This window comes from Oncorhynchus nerka, linkage group LG4, assembly GCF_034236695.1.
Source record: "Oncorhynchus nerka isolate Pitt River linkage group LG4, Oner_Uvic_2.0, whole genome shotgun sequence".
Taxonomy (NCBI): domain Eukaryota; kingdom Metazoa; phylum Chordata; class Actinopteri; order Salmoniformes; family Salmonidae; genus Oncorhynchus; species Oncorhynchus nerka.
The window spans coordinates 4617155-4630620 of NC_088399.1; positions in this window are offsets into that span (position 1 = coordinate 4617155).

Here is a 13466-nt window from a genome sequence, read left to right on the forward strand (position 1 = left end):
CAACACAGCTCAACACAGAGAGAGGTCAACACAGAGAGAGGTCAACACAGCTCAATACAAAGAGAGGTCAACACAGAGAGAGGCCAACACAGCTCAACACAAAGAGAGGTCAGTACAGCTCAATACAAAGAGAGGTCAACACAGCTCAACACAAAGAGAGGTCAACACAGCTCAATACAAAGAGAGGTCAACACAGAGAGAGGTCAACACAGCTCAGTACAAAGAGAGGTCAACACACCTCAACACAAAGAGAGGTCAACACAGCTCAATACAAAGAGAGGTCAACACAGCTCAATACAAAGAGAGGTCAACACAGCTCAATACAAAGAGAGGTCAACACAGCTCAATACAAAGAGAGGTCAACACAGAGAGAGGTCAACACAGCTCAGTACAAAGAGAGGTCAACACAGCTCAATACAAAGAGAGGTCAACACAGCGCAACACAAAGAGAGAACAACACAGCGCAACACAAAGAGAGGTCAACACAGAGAGAGGTCAACACAGCTCAATACAAAGAGAGGTCAACACAGCGCAACACAAAGAGAGAACAACACAGCGCAACACAAAGAGAGGTCAACACAGAGAGAGGTCAACACAGCTCAACACAAAGAGAGGTCAACACAGCTCAACACAAAGAGAGGTGAACACAGCTCAACACAAAGAGAGGTCAACACAGCGCAACACAAAGAGAGGTCAACACAAAGAGAGGTCAACACAGCTCAACACAAAGAGAGGATCGGTATCCCCCTCGCGGGACGGTTGAGCTAACATAGGCTAATGTGATTAGCATGAGGTTATAAGTAACAAGAACATTTCCCAGGACATAGACATATCTGATATAAGCAGAAAGCTTAAATTCTTGTTAGTCTAACTGCACTGTCCAATGTACAGTAGCTATTACAGTGAAATAATACCATGCTATTGTTTGAGGCGAGTGCACAATTAAGAACTTGTAAATTTATGAATTAACCAAATAGGCACATTTGGGCAGTGTGGATGATACAACATTTTTAATAGATATGTAAGAGTTCATTGGATCAATCACTTTGCACCTACACTGCTGCCATCTAGTGGCCAAAATCTAAATTGCGCCTGGGCTGGAATAATTCCTTATGGCCTTTCTCTTGCATTTCAAAGATGGTGTTATAAAACAATACAAAAAACGATTGTTTCTCTTTGTATTATCTTTTACCAGATCTATTGTGTTATATTCTCCTACATTCCTTTCACATTTCCACAAACTTCAACGTGTTTTCCTTTCGAATGGTACCAAGAATATGCATATGCTTGATTCAGGGCCTGAGCTACAGGCAGTTAGATTTGGGAATGTCATTTTAGGTGAACATTTAAAAAAAAAACTTGTATTCTACGTGAAGAGGATATCCTAACCAATGTAACTGACAATGTTAGTTAGACCCACCCAGGTCAGATTAGGGTAAGCGCTGTGCTGTGATGTGACGTACTGCACCCTCCAGATGTGTCTCTAGCCCCCAAAATCCCCAGGTTGGTGGAAGAGCAAGGAGGTCACTGAAAATATATTCAATCAAACCCACGCTGCAAAGTCCCAGTGTTTCGGCACCATACAAAAACAGACAATGTAGAGTGATCAGCTAACGGGGGACAGGGAGATTTTTCCACTAAATGTTTTGATTGAATCTAGCTGTGAATAATAAAACATACTATAATGAAACACAGTACAATTAAACACATATTTTTCATATGCACAGGGCACAGTGTAGTGTACACAGTATTTGTAGTGTAGTGTACACAGTATTTGTAGTGTAGTGTACACAGTATTTGTAGTGTAGTGTACACAGTATTTGTAGTGTAGTGTACACAGTATTTGTAGTATAGTGTACACAGTATTTGTAGTGTAGTGCACACAGTATTTGTAGTGTAGTGCACACAGTATTTGTAGTGTAGTGTACACAGTATTTGTAGTGTAGTGCACACAGTATTTGTAGTATAGTGTACACAGTATTTGTAGTGTAGTGCACACAGTATTTGTAGTGTAGTGTACACAGTATTTGTAGTATAGTGTACACAGTATTTGTAGTGTACTGTGCACAGGGCACAGTGTAGTGTACACAGTATTTGTAGTATAGTGTACACAGTATTTGTAGTGTAGTGTACACAGTATTTGTAGTATAGTGTACACAGTATTTGTAGTATAGTGTACACAGTATTTGTAGTGTAGTGTACACAGTATTTGTAGTGTAGTGTACACAGTATTTGTAGTATAGTGTACAGTGTAATTTGTATTGTACTGTGCAGTATTTGTGTAGTGTACACAATATTTGTAGTATAGTGTACACAGTATTTGTAGTGTAGTGTACACAGTATTTGTAGTATAGTGTACACAGTATTTTATATGTAGTGTACAGTATTTGTAGTGTAGTGTACACAGTATTTGTAGTGTAGTGTACACAGTATTTGTAGTGTACACAGTATTTGTAGTGTAGTGTACACAGTATTTGTAGTGTAGTGTACACAGTATTTGTAGTGTAGTGTACACAGTATTTGTAGTGTAGTGTACACAGTATTTGTAGTGTAGTGTACACAGTATTTGTAGTGTAGTGTATTTGTAGTGTAGTGTACACAGTATTTGTAGTGTAGTGTACACAGTATTTGTAGTGTAGTGTATTTGTAGTGTAGTGTACACAGTATTTGTAGTGTAGTGTACACAGTATTTGTAGTGTAGTGTACACAGTATTTGTATTAGTGTAGTATTTGTAGTGTAGTGTACACAGTATTTGTAGTATAGTGTACACAGTATTTGTAGTGTAGTGTACACAGTATTTGTAGTGTAGTGTACACAGTATTTGTAGTGTAGTGTACACAGTATTTGTACAGTATTTGTAGTGTAGTGTACACAGTATTTGTAGTGTAGTGTGTACACAGTATTTGTAGTGTAGTGTACACAGTATTTGTAGTATAGTGTACACAGTATTTGTAGTAGTAGTGCACACAGTATTTGTGTAGTGTATTTGTAGTACACAGTATTTGTAGTGTAGTGTACACAGTATTTGTAGTGTAGTGTACACAGTATTTGTGTAGTGTAGTATAGTGTACACAGTATTTGTAGTGTAGTGCACACAGTATTTGTAGTGTAGTGTACACAGTATTTGTAGTGTAGTGTACACAGTATTTGTAGTGTAGTGTACACAGGGCATTTGTAGTGTAGTGTACACAGTATTTGTAGTATAGTGTACACAGTATTTGTAGTATAGTGTACACAGTATTTGTAGTGTAGTGTACACAGTATTTGTAGTGTAGTGTACACAGTATTTGTAGTATAGTGTACACAGTGTAGTGTACTGTGCACAGGGCACAGTGTAGTATTTGTAGTATAGTGTACACAGTATTTGTAGTGTAGTGTACACAGTATTTGTAGTATAGTGTACACAGTATTTGTAGTATAGTGTACACAGTATTTGTAGTGTAGTGTACACAGTATTTGTGTATAGTGTAGTATTTGTAGTATAGTGTACACAGTATTTGTAGTATAGTGTACACAGTATTTGTAGTGTAGTGTGCACAGTATTTGTAGTGTAGTGTACACAGTGTAGTGTACACAGTATTTGTAGTATAGTGTACACAGTATTTGTAGTGTAGTGTACACAGTATTTGTAGTATAGTGTACACAGTATTTGTAGTGTAGTGTACACAGGGCACAGTGTAGTGTACACAGTATTTGTAGTATAGTGTACACAGTATTTGTAGTGTAGTGTACACAGTATTTGTAGTATAGTGTACACAGTATTTGTAGTATAGTGTACACAGTATTTGTAGTATAGTGTACACAGTATTTGTAGTGTACTGTGCACAGTATTTGTAGTGTAGTGTACACAGTATTTGTAGTATAGTGTACACAGTATTTGTAGTGTAGTGTACACAGTATTTGTAGTGTAGTGTACACAGTATTTGTAGTATAGTGTACACAGTATTTGTAGTGTAGTGCACACAGTATTTGTAGTGTAGTGTACACAGTATTTGTAGTATAGTGCACACAGTATTTGTAGTGTAGTGTACACAGTATTTGTAGTATAGTGTACACAGTATTTGTAGTGTAGTGTACACAGTATTTGTAGTATAGTGTACACAGTATTTGTAGTATAGTGTACACAGTATTTGTAGTGTACTGTGCACAGTATTTGTAGTGTAGTGCACACAGTATTTGTAGTGTAGTGTAGTGTACACAGTATTTGTAGTGTAGTGTACACAGTATTTGTAGTGTAGTGTAGTGTACACAGTATTTGTAGTGTACTGTGCACAGTATTTGTAGTGTAGTGTACACAGTATTTGTAGTGGAGTAGTGCAGTAGTAGTGTAGTGTAGTAGTAGTGTATTGTAGTGTAGTGTAGTCATAGTGTAGTGTAGTGTAGTAGTAGTGTAGTGTAGTGCAGTAGTAGTGTAGTGTAGTAGTAGTGTAGTGTAGTAGTAGTGTAGTGTATTGTAGTGTAGTCATAGTGTAGTGTAATAGTAGTGTAGTAGTAGTGTAGTGTAGTAGTAGTGTAGTGTAGTAGTAGTGTAGTAGTAGTGTAGTGTAGTAGTAGTGTAGTAGTAGTGTAGTGTAGTAGTAGTGTAGTAGTAGTGTAGTGTAGTAGTAGTGTAGTAGTAGTGTAGTGTAGTGCAGTGTAGTGTAGTGTAGTGTAGTAGTAGTGCAGCTCCGTCTTGCCGAGGTTCAGCTTGAGGTGGTGATCCGTCATCCACACTGATATGTCTGCCAGACATGCAGAGATGCGATTCGCCACCTGGCTACTGCCCTCTGTGGGAGAAAAGCCTAGAATTCATTTATCTGAAGACAACAGGGCAGGGTGGACTGGCCAACCGAGCGAATGCCAGATGGACTGGTCCATTTTTAGCCCAGTGGACATGTCTAACTTTTAGGCTGTTAATGGGGACCTCAAGGAAAACAATGGGCCGATTTTGGGGCCTGAAAGGAGAAAATTGTCTGTTGCGTTTGAAATACCAGGGCCGATTTCTGGTCCCGGTCTGCCCCTGCAACAAGGGGTGACGGCTGGCCAATTCAATTAGGTGGCTCATGTAGCATGAACAACGAAGAGACAAACACACGCAACCCTATTGAGATAAAGCCAGAGATAATCACTGGTAGAACCCTGGAGGGACAGATTAGAGTAAACATACTCTACGACAGCAGTGCCTCCTGTTCGTGGTCATCAATTTTGATGAATATTCAATAAATAATACATTTTAATGAATGGCTTCTTCCATGCGAACCTCAGCTGGGAGTATCCCTGTGGTGCTTCAGTAAGCATAGCCAGTACAAAATGAGTAGCTACAGTACAGTGGTATATATGATGTCTTAGCAGCAGTACAGTGGTATATATGATGTCTTAGCAGCAGTACAGTGGTATATATGATGTCTTAGCAGCAGTACAGTGGTATATATGATGTCTTAGCAGCAGAGAGGTACAGTGGTATATATGATGCCTTAGCAGCAGTACAGTGGTATATATGATGTCTTAGCAGCAGTACAGTGGTATATATGATGTCTTAGCAGGGAGGTACAGTGGTATATATGAATTCTTAGCAGCAGGGAGGTACAGTGGTATATATGATGTCTTAGCAGCAGTACAGTGGTATATATGATGTCTTAGCAGCAGGGAGGTACAGTGGTATGTATGATGTCTTAGCAGCAGTACAGTGGTATATATGATGTCTTAGCAGGGAGGTACAGTGGTATATATGATGTCTTAGCAGCAGTACAGTGGTATATATGATGTCTTAGCAGCAGTACAGTGGTATATATGATGTCTTAGCAGCAGTACAGTGGTATATATGATGTCTTAGCAGCAGTACAGTGGTATATATGATGTCTTAGCAGTAGGGAGGTACAGTGGTATGTATGATGTCTTAGCAGCAGGGAGGTACAGTGGTATATATGATGTCTTAGCAGCAGTACAGTGGTATATATGATGTCTTAGCAGCAGGGAGGTACAGTGGTATATATGATGTCTTATCAGCAGGAGGAGTGGTATATATGAGTACAGTGGTATATATGATGTCTTAGCAGCAGTACAGTGGTATATATGATGTCTTAGCAGCAGTACAGTGGTATATATGATGTCTTAGCAGCAGTACAGTGGTATATATGATGTCTTAGCAGCAGGGAGGTACAGTGGTATATATGATGTCTTAGCAGCAGTACAGTGGTATATATGATGTCTTAGCAGCAGTACAGTGGTATATATGATGTCTTAGTAGCGGTACAGTGGTATATATGATGTCTTAGCAGCAGTACAGTGGTATATATGATGTCTTAGCAGCAGTACAGTGGTATATATGATGTCTTAGCAGCAGTACAGTGGTATATATGATGTCTTAGCAGCAGTACAGTGGTATATATGATGTCTTAGCAGCAGGGAGGTACAGTGGTATATATGATGTCTTAGCAGCAGTACAGTGGTATATATGATGTCTTAGTAGCAGTACAGTAGTATATATGATGTCTTAGCAGCAGTACAGTGGTATATATGATGTCTTAGCAGCAGGGAGGTACAGTGGTATATATGATGTCTTAGCAGCAGAGAGGTACAGTGGTATATATGATGCCTTAGCAGCAGTACAGTGGTATATATGATGTCTTAGCAGCAGTACAGTAGTATATATGATGTCTTAGCAGCAGTACAGTGGTATATATGATGTCTTAGCAGGGAGGTACAGTGGTATAGATGAATTCTTAGCAGCAGGGAGGTACAGTGGTATATATGATGTCTTAGCAGCAGTACAGTGGTATATATGATGTCTTAGCAGCAGGGAGGTACAGTGGTATGTATGATGTCTTAGCAGCAGTACAGTGGTATATATGATGTCTTAGCAGGGAGGTACAGTGGTATATATGATGTCTTAGCAGCAGGGAGGTACAGTGGTATATATGATGTCTTAGCAGCAGTACAGTGGTATATATGATGTCTTAGCAGCAGGGAGGTACAGTGGTATATATGATGTCTTATCAGCAGGAGGAACAGTGGTATATATGATGTCTTAGCAGCAGTACAGTGGTATATATGATGTCTTAGCAGCAGTACAGTGGTATATATGATGTCTTAGCAGCAGTACAGTGGTATATATGATGTCTTAGCAGCAGGGAGGTACAGTGGTATATATGATGTCTTAGCAGCAGTACAGTGGTATATATGATGTCTTAGCGGCAGTACAGTGGTATATATGATGTCTTAGCAGCAGTACAGTGGTATATATGATGTCTTAGCAGCAGTACAGTGGTATATATGATGTCTTAGCAGCAGGGAGGTACAGTGGTATATATGATGTCTTAGCAGCAGGGAGGTACAGTGGTATATATGATGTCTTAGCAGCAGTACAGTGGTATATATGATGTCTTAGCAGCAGGGAGGTACAGTGGTATATATGATGTCTTATCAGCAGGAGGAACAGTGGTATATATGATGTCTTAGCAGCAGTACAGTGGTATATATGATGTCTTAGCAGCAGTACAGTGGTATATATGATGTCTTAGCAGCAGTACAGTGGTATATATGATGTCTTAGCAGCAGGGAGGTACAGTGGTATATATGATGTCTTAGCAGCAGTACAGTGGTATATATGATGTCTTAGCGGCAGTACAGTGGTATATATGATGTCTTAGCAGCAGTACAGTGGTATATATGATGTCTTAGCAGCAGTACAGTGGTATATATGATGTCTTAGCAGCAGGGAGGTACAGTGGTATATATGATGTCTTAGCAGCAGTACAGTGGTATATATGATGTCTTAGTAGCAGTACAGTAGTATATATGATGTCTTAGCAGCAGTACAGTGGTATATATGATGTCTTAGCAGCAGGGAGGTACAGTGGTATATATGATGTATTAGTAGCAGTACAGTGGTATATATGATGTCTTAGCAGCAGTACAGTGGTATATATGATGTCTTAGCAGCAGTACAGTAGTATATATGATGTCTTAGCAGCAGTACAGTGGTATATATGATGTCTTAGCAGCAGGGAGGTACAGTGGCATATATGATGTCTTAGCAGCAGTACAGTGGTATATATGATGTCTTAGCAGCAGGGAGGTACAGTGGTATATATGATGTCTTAGCAGCAGTACAGTGGTATATATGATGTCTTAGTAGCAGTACAGTGGTATATATGATGTCTTAGCAGCAGTACAGTGGTATATATGATGTCTTAGCAGCAGGGAGGTACAGTGGTATATATGATGTCTTAGCAGCAGTACAGTGGTATATATGATGTCTTAGCAGCAGTACAGTGGTATATGATGTCTTAGCAGCAGTACAGTGGTATATATGATGTCTTAGCAGCAGGGAGGTACACTGGTATATATGATGTCTTAGCAGCAGTACAGTGGTATATATGATGTCTTAGCAGCAGGGAGGTACAGTGGTATATATGATGTCTTAGCAGCAGTACAGTGGTATATGATGTCTTAGTAGCAGTACAGTGGTATATATGATGTCTTAGCAGCAGTACAGTGGTATATATGATGTCTTAGCAGCAGGGAGGTACAGTGGTATATATGATGTCTTAGCAGCAGTACAGTGGTATATATGATGTCTTAGCAGCAGTACAGTGGTATATATGATGTCTTAGTAGCAGTACAGTGGTATATATGATGTCTTAGCAGCAGTACAGTGGTATATATGATGTCTTAGCAGCAGGGAGGTACAGTGGTATATATGATGTCTTAGCAGCAGTACAGTGGTATATATGATGTCTTAGCAGGGAGGTACAGTGGTACATATGATGTCTTAGCAGCAGGGAGGTACAGTGGTATATATGATGTCTTAGCAGCAGTACAGTGGTATATATGATGTCTTAGCAGCAGGGAGGTACAGTGGTATATATGATGTCTTAGCAGCAGTACAGTGGTATATATGATGTCTTAGCAGCAGGGAGGTACAGTGGTATATATGATGTCTTAGCAGCAGGGAGGTACAGTGGTATATATGATGTCTTAGCAGCAGTACAGTGGTACATATGATGTCTTAGCAGCAGTACAGTGGTATATATGATGTCTTAGCAGCAGTACAGTGGTATATATGATGTCTTAGCAGCAGGGAGGTACAGTGGTATATATCTTGTCTTAGCAGCAGTACAGTGGTATATATGATGTCTTAGTAGCAGTACAGTGGTATATATGATGTCTTAGCAGCAGTACAGTGGTATATATGATGTCTTAGTAGCAGTACAGTGGTATATATGATGTCTTAGCAGCAGTACAGTGGTATATATGATGTCTTAGCATGGAGGTACAGTGGTATATATGATGTCTTAGCAGGGAGGTACAGTGGTATATATGATGTCTTAGCAGCAGGGAGGTACAGTGGTATATATCTTGTCTTAGCAGCAGTACAGTGGTATATATGATGTCTTAGCAGCAGTACAGTGGTATATATGATGTCTTAGCAGCAGTACAGTGGTATATATCTTGTCTTAGCAGCAGTACAGTGGTATATATGATGTCTTAGCAGCAGTACAGTGGTATATATGATGTCTTAGTAGCAGTACAGTGGTATATATGATGTCTTAGCAGCAGTACAGTGGTATATATGATGTCTTTGCAGGGAGGTACAGTGGTATATATGATGTCTTAGCAGGAGGTACAGTGGTATATATGATGTCTTAGCAGCAGGGAGGTACAGTGGTATATATCTTGTCTTAGCAGCAGTACAGTGGTATATATGATGTCTTAGCAGCAGTACAGTGGTATATATGATGTCTTAGTAGCAGTACAGTGGTATATATGATGTCTTAGCAGCAGTACAGTGGTATATATGATGTCTTAGTAGCAGTAGAGTGGTATATATGATGTCTTAGCAGCAGTACAGTGGTATATATGATGTCTTTGCAGGGAGGTACAGTGGTATATATGATGTCTTAGCAGGGAGGTACAGTGGTATATATGATGTCTTAGCAGCAGGGAGGTACAGTGGTATATATCTTGTCTTAGCAGCAGTACAGTGGTATATATGATGTCTTAGCAGCAGTACAGTGGTATATATGATGTCTTAGCAGCAGTACAGTGGTATATATGATGTCTTAGCAGCAGTACAGTGGTATATATGATGTCTTAGTAGCAGTACAGTGGTATATATGATGTCTTAGCAGCAGTACAGTGGTATATATGATGTCTTAGCAGCAGGGAGGTACAGTGGTATGTATGATGTCTTAGCAGCAGTACAGTGGTATATATGATGTCTTAGCAGGGAGGTACAGTGGTATATATGATGTCTTAGCAGCAGGGAGGTACAGTGGTATATATGATGTCTTAGCAGCAGTACAGTGGTATATATGATGTCTTAGCAGCAGGGAGGTACAGTGGTATATATGATGTCTTATCAGCAGGAGGAACAGTGGTATATATGATGTCTTAGCAGCAGTACAGTGGTATATATGATGTCTTAGCAGCAGTACAGTGGTATATATGATGTCTTAGCAGCAGTACAGTGGTATATATGATGTCTTAGCAGCAGGGAGGTACAGTGGTATATATGATGTCTTAGCAGCAGTACAGTGGTATATATGATGTCTTAGCGGCAGTACAGTGGTATATATGATGTCTTAGCAGCAGTACAGTGGTATATATGATGTCTTAGCAGCAGTACAGTGGTATATATGATGTCTTAGCAGCAGGGAGGTACAGTGGTATATATGATGTCTTAGCAGCAGGGAGGTACAGTGGTATATATGATGTCTTAGCAGCAGTACAGTGGTATATATGATGTCTTAGCAGCAGGGAGGTACAGTGGTATATATGATGTCTTATCAGCAGGAGGAACAGTGGTATATATGATGTCTTAGCAGCAGTACAGTGGTATATATGATGTCTTAGCAGCAGTACAGTGGTATATATGATGTCTTAGCAGCAGTACAGTGGTATATATGATGTCTTAGCAGCAGGGAGGTACAGTGGTATATATGATGTCTTAGCAGCAGTACAGTGGTATATATGATGTCTTAGCGGCAGTACAGTGGTATATATGATGTCTTAGCAGCAGTACAGTGGTATATATGATGTCTTAGCAGCAGTACAGTGGTATATATGATGTCTTAGCAGCAGGGAGGTACAGTGGTATATATGATGTCTTAGCAGCAGTACAGTGGTATATATGATGTCTTAGTAGCAGTACAGTAGTATATATGATGTCTTAGCAGCAGTACAGTGGTATATATGATGTCTTAGCAGCAGGGAGGTACAGTGGTATATATGATGTATTAGTAGCAGTACAGTGGTATATATGATGTCTTAGCAGCAGTACAGTGGTATATATGATGTCTTAGCAGCAGTACAGTAGTATATATGATGTCTTAGCAGCAGTACAGTGGTATATATGATGTCTTAGCAGCAGGGAGGTACAGTGGCATATATGATGTCTTAGCAGCAGTACAGTGGTATATATGATGTCTTAGCAGCAGGGAGGTACAGTGGTATATATGATGTCTTAGCAGCAGTACAGTGGTATATATGATGTCTTAGTAGCAGTACAGTGGTATATATGATGTCTTAGCAGCAGTACAGTGGTATATATGATGTCTTAGCAGCAGGGAGGTACAGTGGTATATATGATGTCTTAGCAGCAGTACAGTGGTATATATGATGTCTTAGCAGCAGTACAGTGGTATATATGATGTCTTAGCAGCAGTACAGTGGTATATATGATGTCTTAGCAGCAGGGAGGTACACTGGTATATATGATGTCTTAGCAGCAGTACAGTGGTATATATGATGTCTTAGCAGCAGGGAGGTACAGTGGTATATATGATGTCTTAGCAGCAGTACAGTGGTATATATGATGTCTTAGTAGCAGTACAGTGGTATATATGATGTCTTAGCAGCAGTACAGTGGTATATATGATGTCTTAGCAGCAGGGAGGTACAGTGGTATATATGATGTCTTAGCAGCAGTACAGTGGTATATATGATGTCTTAGCAGCAGTACAGTGGTATATATGATGTCTTAGTAGCAGTACAGTGGTATATATGATGTCTTAGCAGCAGTACAGTGGTATATATGATGTCTTAGCAGCAGGGAGGTACAGTGGTATATATGATGTCTTAGCAGCAGTACAGTGGTATATATGATGTCTTAGCAGGGAGGTACAGTGGTACATATGATGTCTTAGCAGCAGGGAGGTACAGTGGTATATATGATGTCTTAGCAGCAGTACAGTGGTATATATGATGTCTTAGCAGCAGGGAGGTACAGTGGTATATATGATGTCTTAGCAGCAGTACAGTGGTATATATGATGTCTTAGCAGCAGGGAGGTACAGTGGTATATATGATGTCTTAGCAGCAGGGAGGTACAGTGGTATATATGATGTCTTAGCAGCAGTACAGTGGTACATATGATGTCTTAGCAGCAATACAGTGGTATATATGATGTCTTAGCAGCAGTACAGTGGTATATATGATGTCTTAGCAGCAGGGAGGTACAGTGGTATATATCTTGTCTTAGCAGCAGTACAGTGGTATATATGATGTCTTAGTAGCAGTACAGTGGTATATATGATGTCTTAGCAGCAGTACAGTGGTATATATGATGTCTTAGTAGCAGTACAGTGGTATATATGATGTCTTAGCAGCAGTACAGTGGTATATATGATGTCTTAGCATGGAGGTACAGTGGTATATATGATGTCTTAGCAGGGAGGTACAGTGGTATATATGATGTCTTAGCAGCAGGGAGGTACAGTGGTATATATCTTGTCTTAGCAGCAGTACAGTGGTATATATGATGTCTTAGCAGCAGTACAGTGGTATATATGATGTCTTAGCAGCAGTACAGTGGTATATATCTTGTCTTAGCAGCAGTACAGTGGTATATATGATGTCTTAGCAGCAGTACAGTGGTATATATGATGTCTTAGTAGCAGTACAGTGGTATATATGATGTCTTAGCAGCAGTACAGTGGTATATATGATGTCTTTGCAGGGAGGTACAGTGGTATATATGATGTCTTAGCAGGGAGGTACAGTGGTATATATGATGTCTTAGCAGCAGGGAGGTACAGTGGTATATATCTTGTCTTAGCAGCAGTACAGTGGTATATATGATGTCTTAGCAGCAGTACAGTGGTATATATGATGTCTTAGTAGCAGTACAGTGGTATATATGATGTCTTAGCAGCAGTACAGTGGTATATATGATGTCTTAGTAGCAGTAGAGTGGTATATATGATGTCTTAGCAGCAGTACAGTGGTATATATGATGTCTTTGCAGGGAGGTACAGTGGTATATATGATGTCTTAGCAGGGAGGTACAGTGGTATATATGATGTCTTAGCAGCAGGGAGGTACAGTGGTATATATCTTGTCTTAGCAGCAGTACAGTGGTATATATGATGTCTTAGCAGCAGTACAGTGGTATATATGATGTCTTAGCAGCAGTACAGTGGTATATATGATGTCTTAGCAGCAGTACAGTGGTATATATGATGTCTTAGTAGCAGTACAGTGG